This window comes from Equus caballus, chromosome 25 (assembly GCF_041296265.1).
Source record: "Equus caballus isolate H_3958 breed thoroughbred chromosome 25, TB-T2T, whole genome shotgun sequence".
NCBI lineage: Eukaryota > Metazoa > Chordata > Mammalia > Perissodactyla > Equidae > Equus > Equus caballus.
In genome coordinates, this window is record NC_091708.1 from 36,521,905 (window position 1) to 36,545,429 (window position 23,525).

Below are 23,525 nucleotides of genomic sequence, written 5' to 3' on the forward strand. Positions count from 1 at the left end.
CAAAGTCATGATGCTAGTAGGTGGCAGAGGTGGGCTTCGAAGCCTGGTCTGATTGGCTCCGAGGCTGAGTTCCTGCCAGGACCCCTTGGCCCCAGCTCAGTTCTGGGGGCTTCTTGCAGAGTGAGGGTTATAGTTTTTGGCAACTGGCTTTAGGTAGAAAGCCTGGGGTCAAAATGGCCATCTAGCCCAGGGGTCCACCTGAGGAACTCAGCTCGGAGACCGAAGCCTGCCGTTTCGAGCAGAGCAGCGCCCACATGCACCTCTTTCTTTAGAGGTTCTGGAACCCCCAGACTCACTGGCCCTCCTCCAGGGTGCCCGTCTACCCTTATACTCTGCCTCAGGGGAATCACCCGAAACAGCCAGGCCACCTCAGACCAGACCCCTCAGAATATCACTGACTGAGGGAAAATGGATTTTCGTTCCCAATGATGGGTTAGTCCCCTGCTGTTCCCGCTCCTCATATGGAGGGCTGGTTTGAGGCTGGGAGCAAGGAGTGGCAGTGCCCAGACCCCTATAAGTCCCTTCTCAAAGAAACCTAGTCAGACCTTTTCTGTTCCTTGCCCCTGCCCTCCTCCCCGCTGCCATTCCTGTTTGCCAGCCTCTGTCTGGTTCCTCCTCCCCTCGCCCCGAAGACAAGCCTGGCATGTCCCAATGCCTGGAAAAATTACACCCACTCCCAGCAAAGCAGGACCAGGGCTGAGAAACCCAACAATGAAATGCCCTCCTTCGGGGCATTTCCCTCACAGTGGGGTCTGGGGTTGATGGCCGGAAGATGTCATCAGCCCTAAATCCAGGGGCCCCTGGCCTCCCTCTGCTCTGAGAGCAGCTGGCCCCGCTGGGCATGCGGGGAGGCCTCAGGCACAGAGGAGGCTCAGTTTAGCCACATGCCCCCAGAGTCTCAGGAAGGGTGCTTCGGCCCCCTCGCTTGCCCCCAAAGCCAAGGGGATGCCTGGGGAAGAAATATGGCCGGTGTGGGACCCTGCTGACTCAAATCAAAGCAGAGTGAGTTGGAACACAGATTCTGGACCCATCAGATGCCCCCTTAAACCGTGTTTTAGACAAATTGGTTAACCTCTCCATGTATCAATATTCTCACCCTGTAAACTTCCTCATCGGGGACATTGATCCCCACGTCAAAGAGCTGATGCGTGGACGACACAAGTGCGTGACTCAGTGCCTGACTGAAACGATCATTTCCTATTCACTTGGCCAGTTACTGTTCCATATGACTGACAGGGTGGCCATAAAATTTTTCGTCCAATCAAGGCCACTTGCGGGAGTGAAAGGGGACGCTATTATTAATGATGCTGGGATAGTAGGCATGACTCAGGACCATCCTGGGCACACAGGGACCTCTGGTCACACCATGAGTCTTGTGGCCTCCCTATGCCAGGTTCAGATGCAGGTGAACCCATCATGTCTCCACCCCAGGGGAGGAGAGAAAGGAAGCCACGGGCAGAGAGTCTCCTTCAGCTCCATATCAGGAGGGAGTGCATACCCAGAAAGCAGAGCAGGGCCAGAGTCCCTGTGTCTCGCGAGCTCATGAAACGCCTTCGGAGGCCAAAATGACATTTCCACAGTTCCCATCTCCGTGTCTGATGCCTCTTGGCAGCCACAAACGCCAACTCTGTTATATAGGAGCACAACGGTTTTGAGTTCCTAGCTGGGGCTGACATAACACAAACTCCTTTGTTACTTTAGTATCAACCATCTCTGAGTCTCAGTTTCCTCATCTGTAAAATGGGCAACGACCACTACCTCCAAGTGTAGTTGAGAAGGTCAGTCGTGGGAATATATGTGAAAGGCACAGTTCTTGGTGCTCAAGTCAGTAGGATTTGAATCTGTTAATGGAAACGGCAAGTATCAGAGGATGATGGAGGGACGGCAAGGTGGAGCAGGGATGTGGAACATCATCCCATGCATCTCTGCCTCTGGCTGGCTGCACGGCCTTGAGCCGGTCCATCTATAAGTGAGAGTTGGAGTGATAATCCTCGAAGGCCCGCCCCGCCTTAATTTAAGATGGTTAACGTGTGTTGGTTCCACATTCTGCAGCCTCCTGGGTGTGGGGTCCACTGTGTCAAGCCTGTAGCAGACTCAGAGTTCATGACAGTAGCTGTCAAAAGTGGGAGGAGGGGCCAGCCCCGTGGCCCAGTGGTTAAGTTCATGCGCTCCACTTCAGCGGCCCAGGGTTTCGCCGGTTCGGATCCTGGGCGTGGACACAGCATCGCTCATCAGGTCACACTGGGGCGGCGTCCCACATAGCACAATCAGAGGCACTCACAACTAGAATATACAACTATGTACCAGGAGGCTTTGGGGAGAAGAAGAAGGGGAAAAAAAGAAGATTGGCAACCGTTGTTAGCTCAGGTGCCAATCTTTAAAAAGAAAAGTGGGAGGAGATACCTGTTGAGCAGGTCCTGCCGCGGGATCAGCACAGCGTGAAAGGCTCACCAAGATGCTTCCCTCTGGGCAGGAAGAACGGGGACAGCTGCATTAATGTCCCCTTCCCTAGAGCCTCGTCTTAGCCTCCCCAGATCTTCCAGCCCTGGAGCACAGCACTGAACTCTCCAGCAAGCATTTTCAGGAATACAATTTCATGTGACCACTGCAATCCTGTGACAGAGGCTGACTGCCCCCATTTTGCAGATGGAGCAAACTGAGGCCTGGAATGAAGAAGTGGATTGCCTGAACTTGCACAGCTGAGTTTTCAAGTCTCAAAAGAATCCACGTCTGGGCTCTTTCAACAAGCCTACAGATATCTGGAGCTAAGAATAAAAAAATATATATGTATCAGCCCCAAAGCCAAACCTTGCAAATGAACTTGGGGACTGCTGGAGAAAATACTCTCCTCTGCCTCTCCAATGTTTTCTATTTTTCTTGTCTCCAGACCAGACTGTAAGTCCTCGAGGGCAGGGGCAGTGGCTGAAACTTTTCTTATTCCCCACAGGGCTTAGAACAGTACACAGAGCTGGTGCTTGCTAAACGTGGATTAAATACAAGTGCTATGGAATACTATGCAGTCATAAAAAAGGAAATAACTGTCTATGGAGTGATAGGAAGTAGTCTCCAAGAAGTGAAGAAAACACAAGGTGTACAGCAGCGTGGATTGGATACTGTAATTTGTGCAAAAAATAAGAAAAGAAAAAAATACACTTACACACACATCTATACATACACACCCACACAAAACACACTGTCAGGGAACAGTGTGTTTGGCAACCTGGTTCCCCTCTGGGAAAAGAAGGAGGTAGCTGGGGGCCGGGGGTGGAAAGAAAACTATTCACCATTTGAATGGAACCTTTGAATTTTGAACTGTAGGCCAGTATTATCTATTCAGAAATCAATTAAATAAATATTTTGAAAATTAAAGTAGCTAAAAGTGAGGTTTGCTATTTTAACCACATGATGGCATGGAACGGAGCGATGCTCCCAGTACCTACCAGAATGTTCAGTTGATTTCCCAGCATGCACTGGGCAATGGGAAATCCTAGAAGGCCAAAGTTGACAAGGCCTTTGGAGACTCATTGCCCCATTTTACCAGTGGGGAAACTGGCCCAGGGTCACACAGGACGGGTGTGGCAGAGCTGGGGTGGGAAGGGAGTCCTGACTTGAAGTCCTGATTCCTTCCCCAGCCAGCTGGGTTCGCTGCTCCAGAAAAGCCCCGTAAACTCTCGTGAAAGTTTTTGGTCAGATACGCAGCCGTCAGGATGTGGAGAAGGCCCCGCAGACAAGAGGCCCCCATTTCATATTTGATATAGTGTAAACTCTGAATCTCCCATGCAGGGACATTTGCAAACAACCAGGGGAACCCTAAAGATAATTATCCAAACCAAGACACTTTTGGAGTGAAAAGGGGTGCTATTAATAATCATGCCCAGACGACAAGCACAAACGAGACTTCCTGGAAAACCAAGAGTAGCCCCCTACAAAAATCCCCATCCTCAGGAAGCTGGCAAGAAGACGTTTCGGACAAGAGGCCTTCAATGGAACACGGTCTGATTTGAGTACTTCATCCCCCACCCCCATCCCCCACTACTCCCTCCCCACAAATCCTGACAATAATATAGGCTTTGGGTAAATCTAGGTTCAAATCCCGGCTGTGTCCAAACCACCTGACTTCCCTAGGCCTCCACTTCTTCATCTGTAGAGCAGAAATTGTGAGCCCATCTGGAGGTACGCTGCGAGAATGAAATGCTCATGCGGAGCCAGGCACGGAGAAGATGCCTGGGAAGACCTGGTCCCTTCCGCTAATGCAGAGAAATAATGAAACGACACAGGCTTCATCCTGAAACTCTTGGGGCTGAGCAGAGAGCGCCCTTCTCCCAGACCCGATTCACAGATGCCACCGTGGGAGGAAGTGTCAGGCACCCTGCCCAGGGAGACGTTGATTCTAATTCTGGGAGTCATTTTGCAAAGCACCTCTTCACGGTGACTCATTCGGGGACTCGCTGAAAAATCCTTTGAGTTAAAAACAAAAGTTGAGTGGGGCTCAGGTTGCACCGTACCTTTTCCCTCCATCCCCTTCCCTGGCCAGGCTGGCAGGGGGAGTCAGGGAATTTAGAGGGTCTCTGGGCAGAATTTAACCTGATTTTTCCCCCAGCGTGTCACGGGGGGCTGGGACCAGGTCAGAGGGAAGGAAGTAGGGGGTGCACAGGAGGAAGGCCAGGAAAATGGGGGTGGCAATGACTTCTCCCATCCCCCCTCCCAAAGTCCTGCTACTGCACCCTCCTGTCTCTAGAGTCCTACAGCAAATGTCCCATCCCCTCCCATTCCTGAATTATAGTCCAGGAGCGAGGGAAGGGAGTGGACAGGACTTCTTCATTCCCCTAGCACTCAGCAGCAGCCATCAGCTGGCCTGCAGCCAGACTCATCTCTGCTAATTGTGGCTGGCTGTGTGACCTGGGGCACATTGCTTGACGTTTCTGAGCCTCAGTTTCCTAACTGGAAAATGAGGACATTAAGAGTACCTGTGACAGGGGCTCTGTGAGGCTAGGAAGGGGCTTTGCAAATGGTTAGTTTTAAACAGATGCATGCCGGGGCTCCAGTGCATCTCTTCCCAGGGGTCTGGTGTTGCTCCCAGAGTTCTCTTCAAAGGGGAATTTCAGGTTCTTGCTCTGCAGTGTACCAGGACATGTATGGGAGCATGGGGCCTGTCCTAGGCACTTCCCCTACTCCCTCATACAGGCCTCTGCTCAAATGTCACTTCATCAGAGAGGCTTCTCCCAGCACCCTCTATGAAAAAGCCCCCCTGGGCTCGCTTCCCCCTTCTCTGCTTTATTTTCTCCACCAAACTTCCTATCCTCACCACGCCAGGTAATTTTCTTCCTCCCAACCCCCACCCTCAGTTGGAAGCCCCAAGAGAGTCAGGGCTGTATTTTATCTGTGAGCATATCCCGGTGCCCAGAATAGTACCTGGCCTGTAGCAGGTGCCCCTAGATATGTGGCGGGTGAACGAATGAACGAACGAATGCTTGCTGCACGAAAATAGCCAATATCGCTGATCCCCTAGTAACACTGCAACACACTGTCTCAGAATTACTATGTCTTTCTATTATTTTTTGCAACGTTCATCTCTTATCTTTGATTCTCCAATCTATCTGACATTTATTGCGAGGTATATCACGTGAGGTGAGGTTGTAAACAGATCCCCAACTTAAACAGCTAGCCAGTTTGCAGAATGATCCATTTTGTCCCTGCTGGTTTATGGAAGGGCTGGGACTGAGCTGGCTCTTCTGGACAGCCTGCTGCCCCGTCTGCCCCTTCTTGTGCCAGCAGCCCAGAGCTGGGCTGGTCAGGAGGCGGGACTGCCTAGATTAGGCACACAGGTGCTGGAATTAGACAATCTGTGGTCCAGCTTCTAGCTCAACCACTTACCAGCTGGGGGACTTTGGGCAAGAGAATTTGCTTCCCTAAGCTTCAGTTCTAAGCCTCATTTACCGCATCTGTAAAATGGGCACGAAAGTAGCATAATGACTCCTTCCTAGAGTAGCTGAGACTGAATACCACAAGGCAGGCAGAGCATGCAGCCGCGAGTCTGGCGCGCAGTGGGTGCTGAGCTGGTGTCATTACTGTTATAGCTCACAGCCAGCGAAAGGACCTTCACTCACTGGGCAGACGAGGCCCCCTGGGCATCCCCCTGTGCCCAGCACAGCGCTGTGATCAAGCTGGGCAGCTGGCAGGCAGGCAGCGTCAGTCTCTGGTTCCGCCAGTTTTGCATGTGGCGGAGAAGCAGCAAGTGTGAAAACAGGAACTGTCCGAGCCAGGAGAGTCTCCTTTTGGGGAGGGGGGTCCCCCTAGGAACTGAGCTGCTGCCCTTGGGCCCCCATGGAGACTGTCTCCTTAGGGCCTGATAAGCATTCATTAGTGGAGTCTTACTTCTTCCAGAAAACTCTGCACGTTCACTTGCATTCTTGGGGTCCACAGGAAGTGGCGAGCGCCAGATGAGGAGACGTTGGCGCTTTGAGGACGGGGAGCAAAGCCTTCAGCACATCGAGGTTACGTTCGGAGCCTACTTCAGCGCCCGCATTCAGCAGGCACAAAATAAGCGCTTGTTGGTTGGCCGATTTCAGTATCCCCGGGGCTGTGATGGGAGCAGAGTTAGGTGATGGGTACTCAAAAGTGCGTGGGAGGGGCCCCCGGGGCTGGCCCATTGCAGACCCTGATCCTACACTTCCGGAGCCCAAGAAAACGGGGAGATGCTGGGCCTGACTCACTGTGTGAGCTTGGGCCTCAGTTTCCCCATCTTTGAAATGGGGAGGGGGGCCTGGGCTGAGGGGAGCACTAGCTGTCCGAAAGGCCTGGGGCAGTGGGGGGATCCGGGCCCGGGGAGGGCGCCGCCGGGGCGCCCCCCAGCCTGCGTGGCGGCAGCGCGCACGAGCGCAGGGGGCGGCGCGGCCCCGCGGCGGGGAGGGGCGGGAGCGCGCGCGCGCGCCCGCGCAGGCGGCGGCGGCGGAACCGAGCGGACGAGCGTGCGGACGCCGCGCCGCCAACTCGTGTGGGACCCGCCGCTCCGCCAGCCGCCCGCCCGCCGGCCGCAGCCGAGCCCGCCCGCGCACCGGTGAGTGCCTGGGGCCGGGACCCGCCGATCGGGCCGGCGCGGGCCGGGGAAGGGGCGGGGGCCGGGCCGCGGGGCCGTCACCCGCAGCAGGGCCCAGGGGGGCGCGTGCCCGCGCGCGCACCCGAGGCTCTGCGGGGGAGCGCGGGCGGGTGTGCACGCGTGAGGTCGGGGCGCGTGTGAACGTGCGAGTCTGAGGGTGTCCGCGGCCGTGCGTCCGAGCGTGCGTGGGCGGCGTGTCCTTCTGTCCCCGGGGCCGTGTTCGCAAGAGTGTGTGCGTGTGCACGGCGGCGTGTCGGGGTTGTGCTGTTTGGTGTGAATGAGTGTGGGGGAGTGGGCAGGGCTCCCACTTATCCATTTACTGAGTGTTTACTCTGTGCCGAGGAGCGTGCCAGGCGCTTCCCGTGTGTTCTGGTTTTTGTGACTCTGTGTGGATTCAGGGAGTATGTGCGTGCACACACGTGCGTGAGTGTTCCCAAGTGATTTGTGTGCACGTTTGTGAGCCTGTGAGGACAAAACTGTGCCTATGTGGATGTGAGCATGGAATTTGTGTCCAGGAGTGTGTGTGTGTGTTTATTATGGAGGCTGAGGACCCCCTTTGTGCCCACCGGGCCTGTTACCTGATGTGCCCACTCCTGGCCCCCATGCCAGGAGCCCATGGAAAGACGCAGGCCTGGGGTGGGCACCCAGTGGTTGCCAGGCCTTGTTTGGTGAATGAAGAGCCAGAGGTCAGAGCTGCAGAGCCCGGCTGGGCCTGGCAGGGGGCGTGGCCTCGGAGCCAGGCCTTGGCGGGGCCACTGGCAGGACCCTCCGTGGGGCTCCAGAGCGTGCAGACTGGGTGGGGGGCTGTGGTGGCACTGGCACTGGAGGACTAGTGTTCAGCTTCCTGCATACCCTCTGGGTTCCCTGGCTTTGTTCTTGCCCCTCTGTGGCCCTGGTTCCCTGCGGGGCTGACCCTGGGGAGACCAGAGTCCAGGGTCACTTGTCTGTGGATCTGGGGATCTCTCTCTGCCTGCCTTCCTAAGTAGATAGATACTCATCTGATTTATTTGTATCCAGCCTGGGCTTGAAGTGAGAGCCCCAAGACAATAATCGATTGATCACAGGAGACTTGGGACAGTGTCTTCCAAGGTCTGTCCTTCCAGGTTTGACAGACAGGTTTTTTGGGGGACTTTGTGGATGTTGAAAATCTCTACAGTCGAAAGCCTTCATTGCTTTCGGGCAAACTTTAGAAAGTCTGGAGCTCCCTGGTTCTCTGAATGGTCAGAATTCAGCTTGCCTTTCCGAGGGGAAAATGTCGTCTTAGGAGTTCGGTGTCTGCGCAGGCGACCTCAGAGGCGCATTTAAAAACCCGTGGCGTTAATGGAAGAAGAATTTCATTGAAAGGGATGCAGAGCCGGCTGGAAGCGCCTGTTCCCAACGCAGCAGCTTAGCGACTGAACTTTGGACATCTTCTCTTAGCAAACAAAACCTGGAAGGAAACAAAAAAGACCCACATTCTTTTTCTTTTTTGTCCTAAAAAAATGAAAAAAACCCATACCTTTGGATTTGCTGGAAACGCTGCCTCCCCTCCCCCCACCAAGGCCAGGCCCTCCCTCAACCCCCCACCCCCAAATAAAATACGCCTGTGGGGAGCTAGGGTGAGTCACTCCCTGGCAGGGAGCCCCACGGGCAAACGTTTGGGAAGGTTCTTGCCTAACTTCCCAGAAGGAAAGCCCAGGATTTAAAATGGTCCCTGTGGTTTGTCAGCCCCTGCCGTCCCGTCTGCTTCGGAAATGACTAAAAAGTAGTTTCTATCTTGACAAAATAAAGTCTCAGACTTCAGCGGCGGCCCAGGTTGGTCTGTGTGTCGGGCCCATTCAGGTTTCAGGAAGCAGAGCTCCTGGCTTTGCCAGGTGGCACTTCTGGTGGCTCTGAGCAAGGAGGGAGCAGGGAGAGGGCAAGAGAAGCCACATTTATGGGGCACCCACTGTCTGCGGACATAATGGCTGCAGGAAGGTCGCCCTGTGGAGAATGGCTTCTGGTTTTATATGCATAAGGAACTGAGGCCCAGAGAGGCCCTTCCTGGGACTGCTGGGACGTGGTGGAAGCAGAATCCTGTCACCTGCCTGACTTCCCGCCTGTCCTCTTTCCAGTGCACCAGGAGCATGACGTCTGAAGGTGCACAGACTGGGTGTTGAGTGCTGTAACATACATCCATATGTTTAATTTTCACTGGGAGGTAGAGGGTTCTTGTCTCCATTTTCCAGACGAGAAAACTGAGGCTCCGAGGGATGAAACGATGTGCATAGTTTTATGAAAGTGGCACTACAACTAATGGCCACCATTTATTGATGGTGTAACATGTGCCAGGCATATGCGGTTGACCCTGGATTTGAACCCAGGTTTGACTGAGCAGAGCCCATAGTCTTCCCACTGAACCTGGAAAGTGACAGTCACTGTGTACGTGCGTCCGGCCCAGGGCTAAGGTCCAGGGTTGTTATCCTGATCTTACAGAGAGGAAGATGAAGACTCAGGGAGGTTGAGTAACTCGGGCAGCGACATAAACTGGCAAATGGCAGAGTCAGGACCCAAGCCCACATCTCTGATTCCAGAGCTGAAGTGCTTAAGCTAAAACCAGGTCTGTCTGGCTTTGTCCTGCTTTTCTCCTCTCGCGTGCTGAAAAGACAAGTGGCTTAAGACACACCAGGTTCCCTTGGGGCTGGGATCCTTGCTGGGCTCCGGGCTTCGGGGAGATGTCTTCCTGAAGACTCTGCCCTCCCTCCTTGCCCACTCTTGGCCCTCGTCGCAGCTGACCAACGCCCGGGGCCAGAGCTGTCAGATAGGAAGGGCCCTAGTTCACATTTTTTCTTTCCTCTTGAAGTGCCAAAGATTGGTTTCAGAAGGGAAGTGTCAAAACAATTGTCAAAAAGAGAAGAATATTCCCTTCCTCTTCTTGGGCAGACCAAGTAAGGGAGTTCGAGAGTGGGGAGTGGAGGACCCTGGTGCCTCACTCGAGATTAAATACAGGTTGCCACCTCCAGGTTCGTGTGGGGAGGAAGCAACCTGAGACACTGCCCTCAGGAAGAGCCAGCGTCCTGACCCCTGAGGATGGAGAGTTACTTCCACTGGCCCCACTCTCAATTCTGGATATCTGACAAAGGATCCTTTCTGCGTCGGCTTCTTGTCACTTGCCATTTCAGTCCCATGCCTCTCTCTTCCTCGTTCATTTCCATTTATATCATGGTTTATACTACACCGTCCTTGGAAGGAATGCTGTGTGTGAGGACCTGTGCGGTTTGGGGGGTGTGGGGCCCTGCCAGTGTCCTTTAGGGTTGAGAGGAAAAGGTATTTCTCTTCCTTCCGAGTATGTTCCGCAAATTGATGAACATTTGCAAATTGCTTTGAGATGCGTTAATTTAAGGTGTGAAATAATAGATCTTGTGCGAAGTCTCAGCCACATTTCTGGCATTGATGGATTTCTCTCCCGTCTGGCCTGTGATTTGGGGAGGTAAAAATAGTCCTTGTTTCTACATTTTCATCTTTTTTTGCTGACATCATTCTTAGGAAGTAGTGGTACGCACATGCCACGGACCTTTCCTTGGCCATCACCTCAGATGGCAGCCAGAATACAGAGCTCTGGGGTGCAAGGGTGCTTCTGGAGTGGGGCATCATCTGGGGTGGTCTGGCACCCCCTAGGTGCTTGTGAAATTGCTTTAAGGGGCCGGTCCTGTGGCGCAGCAGTTAAGTGAGCACGTTCTGCTTCGGCAGCCTGGGGTTTGCCGGTTCGGATCCCGGGTGCGGACGTGGCACTGCTTGGCACGCCAGGCTGTGGTAGGAGTCCCACATATAAAGTAGAGGAAGATGGGCACGGATGTTAGCTCAGGGCCAGTCTTCCTCAGCAAAAAGAGGAGGATTGACAGCAGATGTTAGCTCAGGGCTAATCTTCCTCAAAAAAAAAAAAAGAAAAGAAAAAGAAATTGCTTTGAAATGAGTGGGTGGTAGATGCCAGGCTCAGCCAACGGCCCTCAGTGACTTTTTAGTATTTGACTATCTTCTCATTTCTGACTGTTGGATAGTGACAAGATGGCGTTTGGGGAAAATGTTAGTTTAAAAAGAAAAAGTCAGGCCAGCGGCTTCCCCCATTCCTGTCTGAGCTGGGTGGCATACACTCAGTCCCTACCTTTGGCCAAAACTGAGCCCAACGGCCTCCTCAGACTCGACTTCAGACGGGAGCTGACATTGGGGCAGATCCGTTGGTGGTGTCATTTCCTGTGACGTTCAGTTTGGGAACTTGAACTTGGAGTGTGGTCTAACATTTTGACATCTTTCCCTCTAACAAGACTTGCCTGTGTGGAAACAGACCCACATCCACAGCCTCTGCCGTTGTCTCCAGTTCTGGATTTTTCCACAGACGGCTTCTCCGGTGGTCTGGTGGCAAAGGCCCGGTCTCTTAGCCAGGCCTTCTTGGCCTCCAACCAGCAGGATCACCGCACCCCAAGCCCGACTGGCCTCTGTAGCTGGGCTCTGTCTGGGGGGCGAGCGAGGGGCCAACGGAATTGAAAGGCCGTGCAGCCGGGATCTGAAATACATTCAGCTCCAGCGGCCTTGATCCGCGTGGAGCCATTCTTTCTTTCTCTTAGACATCTGCGTGGTGGTGACCTCATAGAAAAGAAAAAGGGGCTTTATGTAGGAATTCCATAGAGTGTGCAGGAATTCCGACAAGGCGGGGGAGAGGGAGGCTCCACCGAGAGCCAGCACGCCCTGCGTTTCCCCCAGTTGTTTAATCCGCACACTTCAGAATTAGGCTGGGGGAGGGGGCCGGGCTTGTCCCTAGTGAACGGGGAGCCATTTAAGGAGAATTTCCCATGGTCCCAGAGCCGTTGCCCGTTCTCACTGCAGGTGAGCAGCAGAGCTGGAGTTTGTCCAGGACCCCTTTCCCCAAGGCCTGCCTCTCTTGTTCCTTGTTGTCCCCAGAGTCTTTGAAACAGGGGTTTATGGGGAAAAGACTTGCAAAGGAACGGAGTTACCTTCCAAACGACCTTCCGCTCTGATCAGTCCAAGCTGCCGATGATGAATCCAGGAGGCTCCTGATCCGGAGAAGAGCCACGCACCCATTTTACAAAAGGGAAACTGAGGCCTGAAGAGGAGAAGGCATTCGCCCACAATCACGTTCAGAACATGAGTTTTGGCACCAAATGGAGGGAGGTGGGAGCCCCAGGCCTGCCACTTGTGAGCAAGTTGTTCGCCTCTCGGAACCTCAGTCTCCTCATCTGGAAAACAGGGACGATGTTACGACCTCTTGTATAGAACTAAAGGACACAATGCATATAACACCCAGCACGTGGGGAGCACCTCGAAAGTGCTCAGTGGTTACTCCCTGAGATGTAAGGAGAGACGGAGAAACTATTTAGTTACGAAGGACCTGCCCTGGGACACACGGCCAGAAGGTTGTCCCTTTGTCAAGAGCGTTTCAGTGCCCCTGCGTATTGAGGCCCTGAACCAGGCTGAAAGGGGTGTCACAGAAGACTTTTCTATGATCGTGACCCTCCAAATGGAGGGGGCAATTTGGACATTGGCAGCCATTTGCAGCAATGTGGAAAGAGGCAGGATTTAAATGTCGGGGTGGCCCTGGGCATCTCAGGAAAGTGTTTAGAAATCAGTATTTTGTGTTCCTCTCCACCCACCCCCTGCAAGGCGAGGAAAGTGGGCCTTAGAAGATTTGGGTGCATCCTCTTGGAGTTGGAGGGTCTCGGTGGGGTCGGGGGGCCCGGGCCATGTCAGGTGCAGTGTGTTATTAAGCGAGGCAGATGCTTTGTTAATTATTTACACGCCCTTGGCCCCATCGCAGCTCTGTGCTGACAGAACGGCTGTTACAGACCTGGGCCCGGGAACAGGTAGATCTTGGTTGAAAGTGAGCAGCGGCCCTTTCCCCACTGGGTCCTCATGGAGGGTCCCCACAGCGGGGCCTGAGGAAGCCTGTGTGGGTTTGGCGTCCCTCCTAAGCCATTTGGGGTTCCCTTGGGCTGGTTTTCCCTGAGGGAGAGGAGAGATCCTTGTCCCCTGGATGTGGCCATCCCTCTGGAGGCGGTGGCTTCACACCTGCAACCCTGCCACGGAGTGTGTGATGAGGGGACAGCATCCTCGGCTCTGGAGATCTTGGACCCAGCGCCCCTACTCCCCAGCAGCTGCCTGGCGCGAGGGTGGCACGTGGGCCCAGCCTCCACTCCTTCATCTGCAAAATGGGCCGCAAACCCCAGGCTCCAGCTCCTTGATTCTTGGGCTCCATTTGGAGGGTGATTTGCCCTAGAAATCCAACTTTAGGATTAGAAATCTCAAAAGGAAGGGGCCTGGGATCAGACGCTTCCCTAAGAGGCCACTACGGATGAGGGACGTGAGCTCCTCATGGCATGCACCTACCCCCGTCCTCAGGCCCAGCGCTTCTCCTGTGGCCTGTTCTGCAGAAGGAGGTTTTGCACAGGAGTCATTCTAAGAAAAGGTTCTTAGGTAAAATATCCATAATCTATAAATCTATAGAGACGGAAAGCGGATTGGTGTTTCCCCGGGCTGGGGGGAGGGGAGAGTGGGGAGCCACTGCTTAAGGGGCACAGGGTTTCCTTTGGGTGATGAAAATGTTTGAGAACTGGTGGAGGGGATGGTTGCACGACATTGTGAATGTAGTCAGTGCCACCGAATTTTTCACTTTAAAACGGTTCATTTTATGGTAGGAGGACAAAAAGTTTACAAGAAAAGATTCTGATGCTTCACGATAAAAGGACGAAAGCCTCTCATTTTACAGATGGGGAGACTGAGGCCCAGAGACGGACTGAGCAGCCTAAGGTCCCCATGCCGTCCGCCCCTGTTCGGTGGCTTCGGCTCTGATCCTGGTGCCTGGGGCTGGGCCGTGGGTGAAAAGTGTGACGCAGAAACACAGACCGTTCACCTTTGCGTGGGTTGAGTGGACTCTGTTTTGTTAGCCAGATAGTCCCGCCCTGGCTGGTATGTGGCCATCCGGTCACTCATTCGTTCAACAAACACGTCCCAACATTCTGGGTCACTGGTTATGCTGGGAGCTGGCACAGAGACCCGTTAAGGGCCCCGCCCTGCGGCCTCTCACCACCTGGCAGGGACAGAAGTTGTGTCACGACCTCCTTGTAGGGGCTTGTGAACAGGCCTCTTTTGGGTGTCCCTCACTGAGGAAGTGGGAGGGCTTCCAGAAGGGAGGGGCGCCTGAGCCGACGTGAGGGACACGTGAGGTTTGCCAGGAAGGCTGTTGGGAGCCCGGAGGCCTGGGGCGAAGGGCAGGTGGAGCACGGGGTGGGGCTGTGGGATGGATGGGGTGCAGGGAGCAGGACTGGGGGCCTGGGCTGTGGGCAGACCCCAAGCACTGTGAAGCCAGGAGCTTCCCGCCACTTGCTCAGCCTTTGAGCCCCTCAGTGGATCCTTTGTATCGGGTACTTACTGTGTGTTACACTCTATCTAACCCTTTGCGTGGATTAACTCCCTTCATCCTCCCAGCATTCTGTGATGAAGGTACCGTTATCCCATTTGACGGACAGGGAATCAGACATAGAGAATCCGGGATGTCTGGTGCCTAATTCCCATTAGCACCAGTGCTGTGAGGAACCCGCAGCCTTCCGGGTCTGGTTTGAAGGGTCGGAGGACAGAGGCTGCCATTTGGAAGTGCCTGTTATGTGGGCTGTGAGTTGGTGGCCACCCAGGGCCTGGGAGAGGGCCTCCTAGGCAGGTGGAGGGAACAGCAGGCACCAAGGGGCGAATGGTGGGAGGGGAGGCTGCTGAGAGCCGCCCAGATCTGGATGAGATCTGGTCTTTACTGCAAGAACAGTGGAGCCGGCTACGTCTGCAGCCTTGCCTCTCAACAGTCTCCCCGACACTGTCTCTGCTTCAGCCACGCAGCCTCCTCACCTTTCCTCAAACATGCCAAGCATACTCCTACCTCAGGGCCTTTGCACTTGCTGTCCCATTTTCCTGAAGTCCTCCCCCTCCAATATTCCCATGACGTGCTTCTAGCCTTCATTTGGGACACAACAAAAGTCACTTCTCCACTAAAACGGACCCCATTATCCCCACCCTATCAAACTCAGTCCCTCGCCCCTTCCGTCTCCATTCCCTGGCCCGGCTTTATCAGGGCCCTACCCCTCCTTGACATCATGTGTTTGTTATCTGCCTCCGGACTGAACGTAAGATTGGGTCTGTGGACCACAGCTGTATCCTCAGTGCCCAGCACCGGGCCTGGGATGTAGTTGGTGCTCAGTTAATATTTACTGAAGGAGTGGAAAGTTTTAAGTGGCCAAGTGGCAAGATCCTTGGAGGTTGTCTATATGGAGTTGCTGATCTGTTAGGCGACTTTGCCCCTTCTGGGCAGTGAAGGCCTGAGTCGTGCCTGACTGACCCTCCTCTGTGCAGAGAAGGTTTCTTAGAGAAAGGCTCAAATTATTCCCAGTAGGAGGAACCGACGCCCAGAAGGGCTGGTGCCTCCCACAGTTCCAGGGGCGCCTTCCTGTGCCCCTTTTCTGCAGAGGCGGCTCCAGATGTCTGTATGGGAGGGGCTTTGGGTTAGAATGGTTGGGTGCCATGTCTTAAAGCTACATTTTCTATCAAGCACATTTATTTTTTTTTAGAGGGCATATCTTTTGGGGGTGGCTTAGGGAAGGGGAGGGGTTAACCGTCCCAAGCCACCTCTGGGCACAGATGTTGCTGTGCAGCCAATGAGCAGGACCCCAGATTCCACCACCCCAGCCCACAAAACCGGGCATCCCGGCTTGAAAGAAGAAACGATTCCCTAGCTGGCGTGGCCTTGGCGGGCCACCAGGGTGGGTGCCCAGATGGTGACACCGCTGGGTACCACATGGCAGACAGACAGGGAGCGGGGAGAGACAGCCCACCCCGGGCGTTTGGCGGGTCCAGTAGAGTCCAGCCGGATTCAGTTACACCAGGATCTCAAGTGCGGACTTGGCGTGCCTGACTCAGCCTGCGTGCATTTCCTTTGTTCGTTCCCCCAGGAATTTTACTGGCCTTTTGTGTTTGGTTTAAATGCCAGCCTCCTCAGCTAACCCGAGAGGAAACGAGGCCTGGATTTTTGTCTGTGCAGGGGCACAGGGTGGGGGCTGCCTGCTCTGGATGGTGACAGCACAGCATTTGGGAAATGTGCAAAAGAAACACTTTTACTCCGAGCTAACAACTTTCATTTGTGCATATTTTTATGATAGCCCAGGTTTTCAGACCTTGATCGTCTATATGTTAGGGACATGATGACCAGTTTCCAAACTCTCAAAAGGGCAGTGGTCTATAAAAGCGTTTTAGTGACATTTGGGGACAGGAAAGGCAGTTGGGAAGTTGCTGTTTGGTCTCTGGTGTGTGTGAACTTCCTGGATGCTCAAATGGCTTAGGGGGCGGCATCTTTGAAATCGCATAGTGCCGAAAATTCCGGGACATATGGTCACTGTGATGTGGTAACGTTAGCAATCGAGATATTTAATTATCCAGAAAAACCCCTTTGCCTACCCACCACGGGTTCCTGGAGAGCCTTTATTTCTTAAGAAGAGGGTCTTACACAGGGTAATTCGGACCAGCAGAGAGGGAATCATTCTCCCGCATTAAATTATTAGCTATTTAAGCGGTTTATCTGGTCACGCGTTTATTCCTTCAGTTGCCATTCATCTGGCAATCTTTGCTGGGTCCCACTCCGTGCCTGGCCTGGTGGTGGGCACTGGAGATAGAATGAGCAGAAGAACAAATATTACTGAATCCTGCTGGATGCCAGCCCATCAGGCAGTGCTATGGGCCACCCAGTGAGTTAATTCATTTCCCAGTGGATGTTTTTCTGAGCACGTACTATGTGCAGACCTGAGGAGATGCAGAAATGAAAACGACACATTGCCTCGTGCTTTGAACGCTCGTCCCGTTCTGATGGGGTCTTTGGGTCCCAGCCTCTGCTTGCCGTGATAAACTCAGCCAGCCACCGTCCCCAGAATGAACCAGAAACAATCCAGATACCCCAGGAACCGACGTGAGAACAAGGCATCCCCTTCACACGTCCCATCTCCGTTCTGCGTCTTGCCACCACCCAGCATCTTGAGACAGAATGTGAGATCTCCTGGTTGGCTGAAGACGTAAATATTTTATGTCTCGATATTCTGAAAACGAAGCCCAAATGTGCAGAACTGCAGCAATCAGTGCTATAGATCATATGTTATAATAATCTGATGACATGTTGTTTAAATATTTATGGACTGATGCGACATGACAATGGGGGGAGAGAGCAGTCTCGGAGCAGAGTCGTGGCAGATGCTAGAACGGAGGGAGCAGATTTGCGTGATCCCAGGAAGCGCGGTGCGATGCTCGGGTTTCTGATTCCATGTTCTGTGGTTTCGTGACAGTAGCAGTGGCTGACATTTATTGAGTGCCTGCTGTGTGCGGTACCCTTCACTGATGTCATCACAGCACCCCCTCCAGGATGGGACTTTTATTTAACTCCACGTTACAGATGAGAAACTGAGGCCCAGGCCAGGTCAGATGGGCCCCAGATCCACAGCTGTGGGGTGGCTCAGGATCAAGTCCAGGTGGGCCCAGCTCTGCAGTCTGAGCTGTCACTCACTGTCTATTCTGCTCCATTGGTGACGCGTCAGATCAGAAAAGCCCCCACCGCTGCCTGGTCGACCCCTTGCTCGGTCCTCACTGGACTTTCTAAGTCACAGAAAGGAAGGCCATGTCTGTGAGATGTCGCACAGGAATAGAAACCACAAGGAACAAATGTCTAACCCAGGAGGGGCAATTGTGCCATGGCAGAGTCACATAGCCCCGTGCCCCGCACGTGATAGGGACTCAGGAAATGGGGTTCCACCTTCCACCTTTCTTCTCCTCGTTGGTTTTGCAGTCATTAACGGAGTTCTCTGCAGACCGTCCCAGCGTTAGTGTCCTGTGCCCTAGCCCGTCCCTGCAGGGCCTACCTGCGCCGGCCAGGCTGGGGACACTCAGACACGATAGCCCCTTCAGTCTCCAACAGCCCCTCAAGGTCAGGGGGTCCCTACCTTCCAGAGGAGGGGCTCCTGCACGTCTCCCGGAGCCGACTGCAATGTCCCTGCCTGAATGTGCCAGCTGGAGTAGCCACTGCTTCCATGCGCGCCCCCGTTGCCCCCCGTGCTCTGCTGGACCAGCTCCCTCCGCCTGACAGTGCTAATGTCAGCCCTGCCTGTTTTGTCACCACTCTGCGTCCTGGTAGTCGTCACATCCCCAGCACGGGAAACCAGGCCTGATCCGTGAGATGGCAATAAATGACCAGCCGTAGGTGTTCAAAGAAGAAGACCCGTGGGCAGGGGGTGGAGGCAGGGCCAGTTCTGAGAAGCTTCCCAGGCGGTGACCGACCGTCTCTGACCCAGCGGTGTCTTCTAGTTCTGCAGAGACAGGTCTAGGGGTGTCCCCGAGGGCCTGCAGGCCAGGAGAGGGGGTCAGAGAGTCATGCAAATGGAAGGCAGGCTGGCTACATAATTTGTGGGGCCCAGTGCAAAATGAAAATGCAGGTTTCCTCATTCAAAAAGCAAGAAAAAGCTTTTTCCTTCCCTTCACATTGTCTCTCTCCACCTGTCATGATGTTTGTTCTTAGCCATTTAATGCCACACTCCCTTGGGCACAGCGACACTCACAGGGCGAGTCAGACCCTCGCAGGTGCCGGGGGTCCCACCCCATGGCTTGGTGTGCCTGTGCACCTGACCCCACCCTTCCCCACGCCTGCACCCAGGCTCCTGCCAAGAGTGGAGGGTGGCAGAGGTTACAGGGGTAGGGGTGGGGGAGGGGGCAACTGAGAATCCGTCCTGGGGCAGGTGGGACCACAAGTGAGCTGAGGCTCCAGGCCCCGAGCACATGCACTGCTGTTCCATTGGACTTCACTGGGAAAACACAAGTTCAAAGATAAAGTGAAGACTTTCAAGACGGTGAACACAGAGCGTGAGACCCCAAGCACGGGGCTCCCTTCTGTGGGCAGGGCCAGATGCACCTGCCCTGGTCACTTGCATGCGAAGCTGGCCTGATGGGAGGGCTGAGCCTCCTCCCACCCACCCACACAGTTCAGGGCAAGGTTCCTGTTTCGGGTCTTGACACGGGTTGGGGCCAGATTTTATTTGAAGGAAAAGTTCTGCTGTGAGGGGCTGTCTGCAGACTGCTGGTCTGGGATGTGACTGCCGTTGGTTGGCCGGCTGGTCTCCGTCCTCACCCTGAGCCTCTCGTGCTAAGGACACACTGTGGATATGGGCTGCCTTGGAAATGTTCTTTCTGATTCAGTCCCTCACATCACTGCCAGATGTTATTGCATTGACAAACCCATCCCCTCCGACTTCCTGTCCTTGAGTGACAAGGGTCAGAAATCAAATGACAAGGTTGCTGACCCACTGGCTCAGGAAGAATGCCAAACAGGTGGTGCCCTAGAGATCAGAGAGGGCGGGGAGCTCAGATTCCAGCAGCCACCCACGCTGTTCCCAGCCCTGAAGTTGGGGGACCTGGCAGCCACAGGATGTGGGGGCCTGGCCACTCTTGAAAATGTGAATGAGGGAGGTTCAAGAAAGTTCACTAAAGCTCAGTAGCTATGGTGCACCAGCGATCTGGCCAAGTGCTTTATCTGTGTTGCCTTAGTTAATCCTCGTGACAACTTTGGGCTGACCCCGTTTTTCAGATGAGGATAACTGAGGTTCAGAGAATGAAGCCACCGGTCCAAAGCCATAAGCCACAATGTTTGAAAGCAGATTTGAACCCAGGCCCAGCTGACCCCTGGAGCCAGTGGTCTTTGTACAGTTCCAGGCATGGCTGGCTGGCCAGGGTCACTGCTTGGCTGAGCCTTCTGTCCCCACTGTCTGCTGCTGCGTGTGCATGGGGATGGGACAGGAGCCAGACCTCTGCCGCTGCTGCCCGTCGGCTCCTGCCTCTGAGCAGTCACCCTTCTTGGCTGGGAGCAGGTCCCAAGGCTCCAGCACCAGCTTTTCTCCTCCAAGATCCAGGCAGCCCTGGGGCCGCTCTTAGGCCCAGAGATGGAGGAGGGAGGCGGTGGGGTGGGACAAATCTGGATGCAAGTCACATCTCTATCTTTGGCTCACCTGGGCTTGTCACTTCCCACTGGGGACCCCGGTTTTCTCACTTTAAAGTGATGGGTCATAAAAGCAGTTCCTGTCTCCGGGGGAGTTCTCCTGATCCAGCAGGTAAGCGCGTCCGTAACGGGCACTCAGAGATCGGCAGCCGTTACCTATTGATAATAAATGACACAGTGTGGCGTGAGGATGACAGCTTCGTGGCACCTGTGATGCTCAGGAGCACCTCCCTGCATGGGGACTCATTGGAAATCACTCAGCCCAGAGCCGTGCTCCCCAAAGAATTCACCCCTTTCTTGCTTTGTTCGGTCGTTCGTTGATCCGACAGAGCTTGGCGCTGTCCTCAGATGTGTAATGAATAGCAGAGACAAAATGGAGGTGGCATTCGGGTTGGGGAGAGTGCTCATGAACAGGAGGTGAGTGAAGTGTGGTCGGTGTTACTGGGCTGGGTGATGGGGAAGATGAATAGGGCTGTGCCGTGGGAGGGCATGGGTGCCCTGGCTGCCTGTAGATCGATGCTCCCCACAGTGTCTTCCTTCTCTCGAAAGGCGGTCACTACAGTTTAGCGTGCCGCCTGTGGTTCAAGGTCTCTGCTCTCCCAGGGGCCCAGGGTGGCCTCGTCAGGCTTGCCCATTTTACAGACAGGAAAGGGAGGCTGGGTGAAGCAGGGTCGTTTGCTGAAGGGCGTACAGTAGATCTTTGACTGAGGTAGGATTTGAACCCAGGCCTCTGACTCCCAGAGCACACACCCTCAACCGCTTTGTTCTAGTGTGAATGGATGTTTTTGTTTTTCCAGGCAGCAAAAAAGCCACAGGTTGTGCTCAAAGTGCTCAGCAAGCACCTACTGTGTGTCAGAACAGTGCTGGGTGCTGCAGGAGGGTGTGGCCAAGAACAACAGAAAGACCACTGGGGCTCAGATTGGCCTGAGACGTGACCATTTTCCAGGTGAGCCAGGATTGCTCTCCAGAGCTGCGAGGTGGGTGGGGTTAGCCCGGTGTTAGGGATGAGGAGGCTGAGGCCCAGAGAGATTCCTCAGGCTGGCCAGGGTCACACAGCCCCAGACAGCCTGACTCCACGTCCACTTGCCCTGCCTGTCATTGTTGTTTGGCTTCTGGACCAAGTAGAGCTCAAAGCACAGTTCAGCAGCTTGATCCCGAATTGGAGGGTGGGACGAGCCATTTGCGTAATTGTGGAAGTGGACGCGCATTCCATGGTGAGATTGCTTTCGAGGTGCCGCTGATTCTCAGGGCAGGAGAAGACTGCAGAGATGACAGCGTGTGATGAGGGCCTGTGGGTGTGGGACCGGGGAGGGGGGCCGTGTCAGGGGTGCCTCCTGGGACTGACTGAGAGCCATAGGGTTTTACGGCATCTGAGAAAGAAGAGCCTTTTAAAAGAAAACGTTTCTAAAGCTGTCCCATCCCACCACGGGCAAACAGTCTTTAAACACCACAGAAACAGCCACGTTCTGTGGTCACAAGATGGGGCGCTGGCATCCGGGCCCATTTATTTAGAGCCGGAGTCCTCGAGGCTAAAGACTCGCGCCCTGACATGCTTGCCGCTTCGCTCCAGCAGGGGAGCGTAATCTTCAGGGTTTGCTTCCCATTTACGGGTTTTGTTGTTGTTGTGATTTGTAAAATGAGGCTTCTGCGGCAAAAGCAGGTTTTAGCGAGTGCAGCAGCTCTTTCAAACCCTAATAAGGCCCCAAAGGAGGGTGGTTCCGGCAACCCCCCCCCCCCCACCGGCCCCCCGGGGCAGCCCGATGCTGGCTCGCCTTGCTCACCATGGGCACCAGGCACCGTGGACCATCCGTCTTGCTTCCCATTAACGGAATTACCGCCATCACTTCTGCAGGACGGGATGGGCCCTTTGGAACTGCCTTGGGGACAGAGGCAGGAGCCGCGGCCGAGCATTTTTGCTTAGAGGGGAAAGGAGAGAAAAAGAGGGAGAGAGAGAGAAGCCGAACTCTTAAAAGGGGTGGTTCTTTGGGTCTTGGGAGCCAGGCCCGAGGAGGAAGGGGGCAGCAGGTCATGTCCTGTCCTGCTTCCTGCTGGCATCCTTGAGAGCCATACAGGGACGCCTCTTGGAGGAGAGTGGACAGGGCGTGTGATGGCCCCAGGACTGGACGCCTGTGCAAAGGACTTGTGACCCATGTGGCGTGGCAGAGCATGGAGAGGCCCCTTCAGTTCAGAGGAAGGGAGGGAGGGGGACCCAGCATTTATGGGGCGCTCCCATATCCCCGGGACGGTGCCGGCCACTTTGGGTATGTCTCAGGGAGTGGGTGTCGTTGGCTCCGTTGAAAGAGCAGAACCCAGAGAGTCCAAGAAGCTTGCTTCGGATCACAAAGCCCCAAGTGGTAGGTCTGGGGTTTGTCCGTGTTCCTGGCTGCCCCCTGGAGAACAGCAGTGCCCCTCCTCGAGGCGCAGGAAGTGGCAGAGCTCAGCCTCGAAGTCCAGAGGCCTGTCACCGGCCCCTGCTTCACCCCCTGATTCCCAGGGAGTGAGCCGACGTCTGGGGTCTTTGCTGTTTCACAATGATGCTGGCAGAAGGCAGTGCTGGCCCCTCTCTGGCTGTGTGATGGTGAGATGCCAGGCATCTGGGCCCCTGAGAATGGAGGAAGGAAGTGGAGAAGGACCTTCTCTACTCACTCTGCCTACTGTCCTAGCAGATATGGAGCAGATATGGCAATAATTGTCCCCTCGGGGGCCAGCTCTGATAGATTGGTAATGGCTGCCTGAGGGGTCATGTGGAGAAGGCTTTGGGATTGATTAGCAATGTCTGCTCTCTGCACAGGAATGAGGAGAGGAGGTATGAGAGGGACCTTAACCTTTAACCTGAGCTCTGACCCCAGGGGGACCCCTCACGCTTTGTTCTCATTATTCGTTAGTTGTGTGCCATACTGCACTGTGAACCACGGGCCTGGCACACGGAGGGAATTCCACGGATGCCAGAGGAAGAAGGATTGATGAAGCCTCTGCAGTCCCTGGAAGAGGGGTCAGTTGGGATTCTCTTACTGTGAAGGTTTTCAGAAACACGTTTTTTAAACTTCTAGGGATGAGATTTAAGTGCCCACGTATTTAAACTGGGGCTCTCCCCTCACCGTGACTGATTTGCTGGCTGTCTTGGAGTAAATAACTGAACCTCTCTGAGCCTCAGTTTCCTCGTCTTTGGCATGAAGGTCATTCTTCCCTCATGGACTGTGGGGGGGTGATGGAGGGGGTAGCAGTCATGGTGCCCATAGGTAAAAGGATTGGCGTTTAGAAATGTCACTCCAGTTGCCTCCCTCCACCTGCCAGGCCTCGTCCCTCTGCTGTGCTCAGCTCCCGGCTCTCTTGGCCTATAATGCCTTTCTCCTTGTTCGCCAACATCACCACCTCCGGGGAGTCTCCTCTGACCTCAGG

At 54.5% G+C, this 23,525-nt stretch overlaps 1 protein-coding gene across 2 annotated transcripts in view; it reads left to right on the top strand.

Annotated features, from left to right (window-relative positions):
• Nucleotides 1-6,903: 6,903 nt before the first annotated feature.
• Nucleotides 6,904-23,525, top strand: part of NEK6 (NIMA related kinase 6) — an 85,005-nt gene continuing 68,383 nt past the window's right edge. Inside the window, exons 1-2 of one of the 2 annotated variants that reach the window (XM_023628839.2) lie at nt 6,904-7,057; nt 20,924-21,072. The gene's annotated coding sequence lies outside the window, so the exon portion shown is untranslated. The remainder of the gene's footprint in view (nt 7,058-20,923; nt 21,073-23,525) is intronic. The other variant, XM_023628838.2, reaches the window with a different exon arrangement.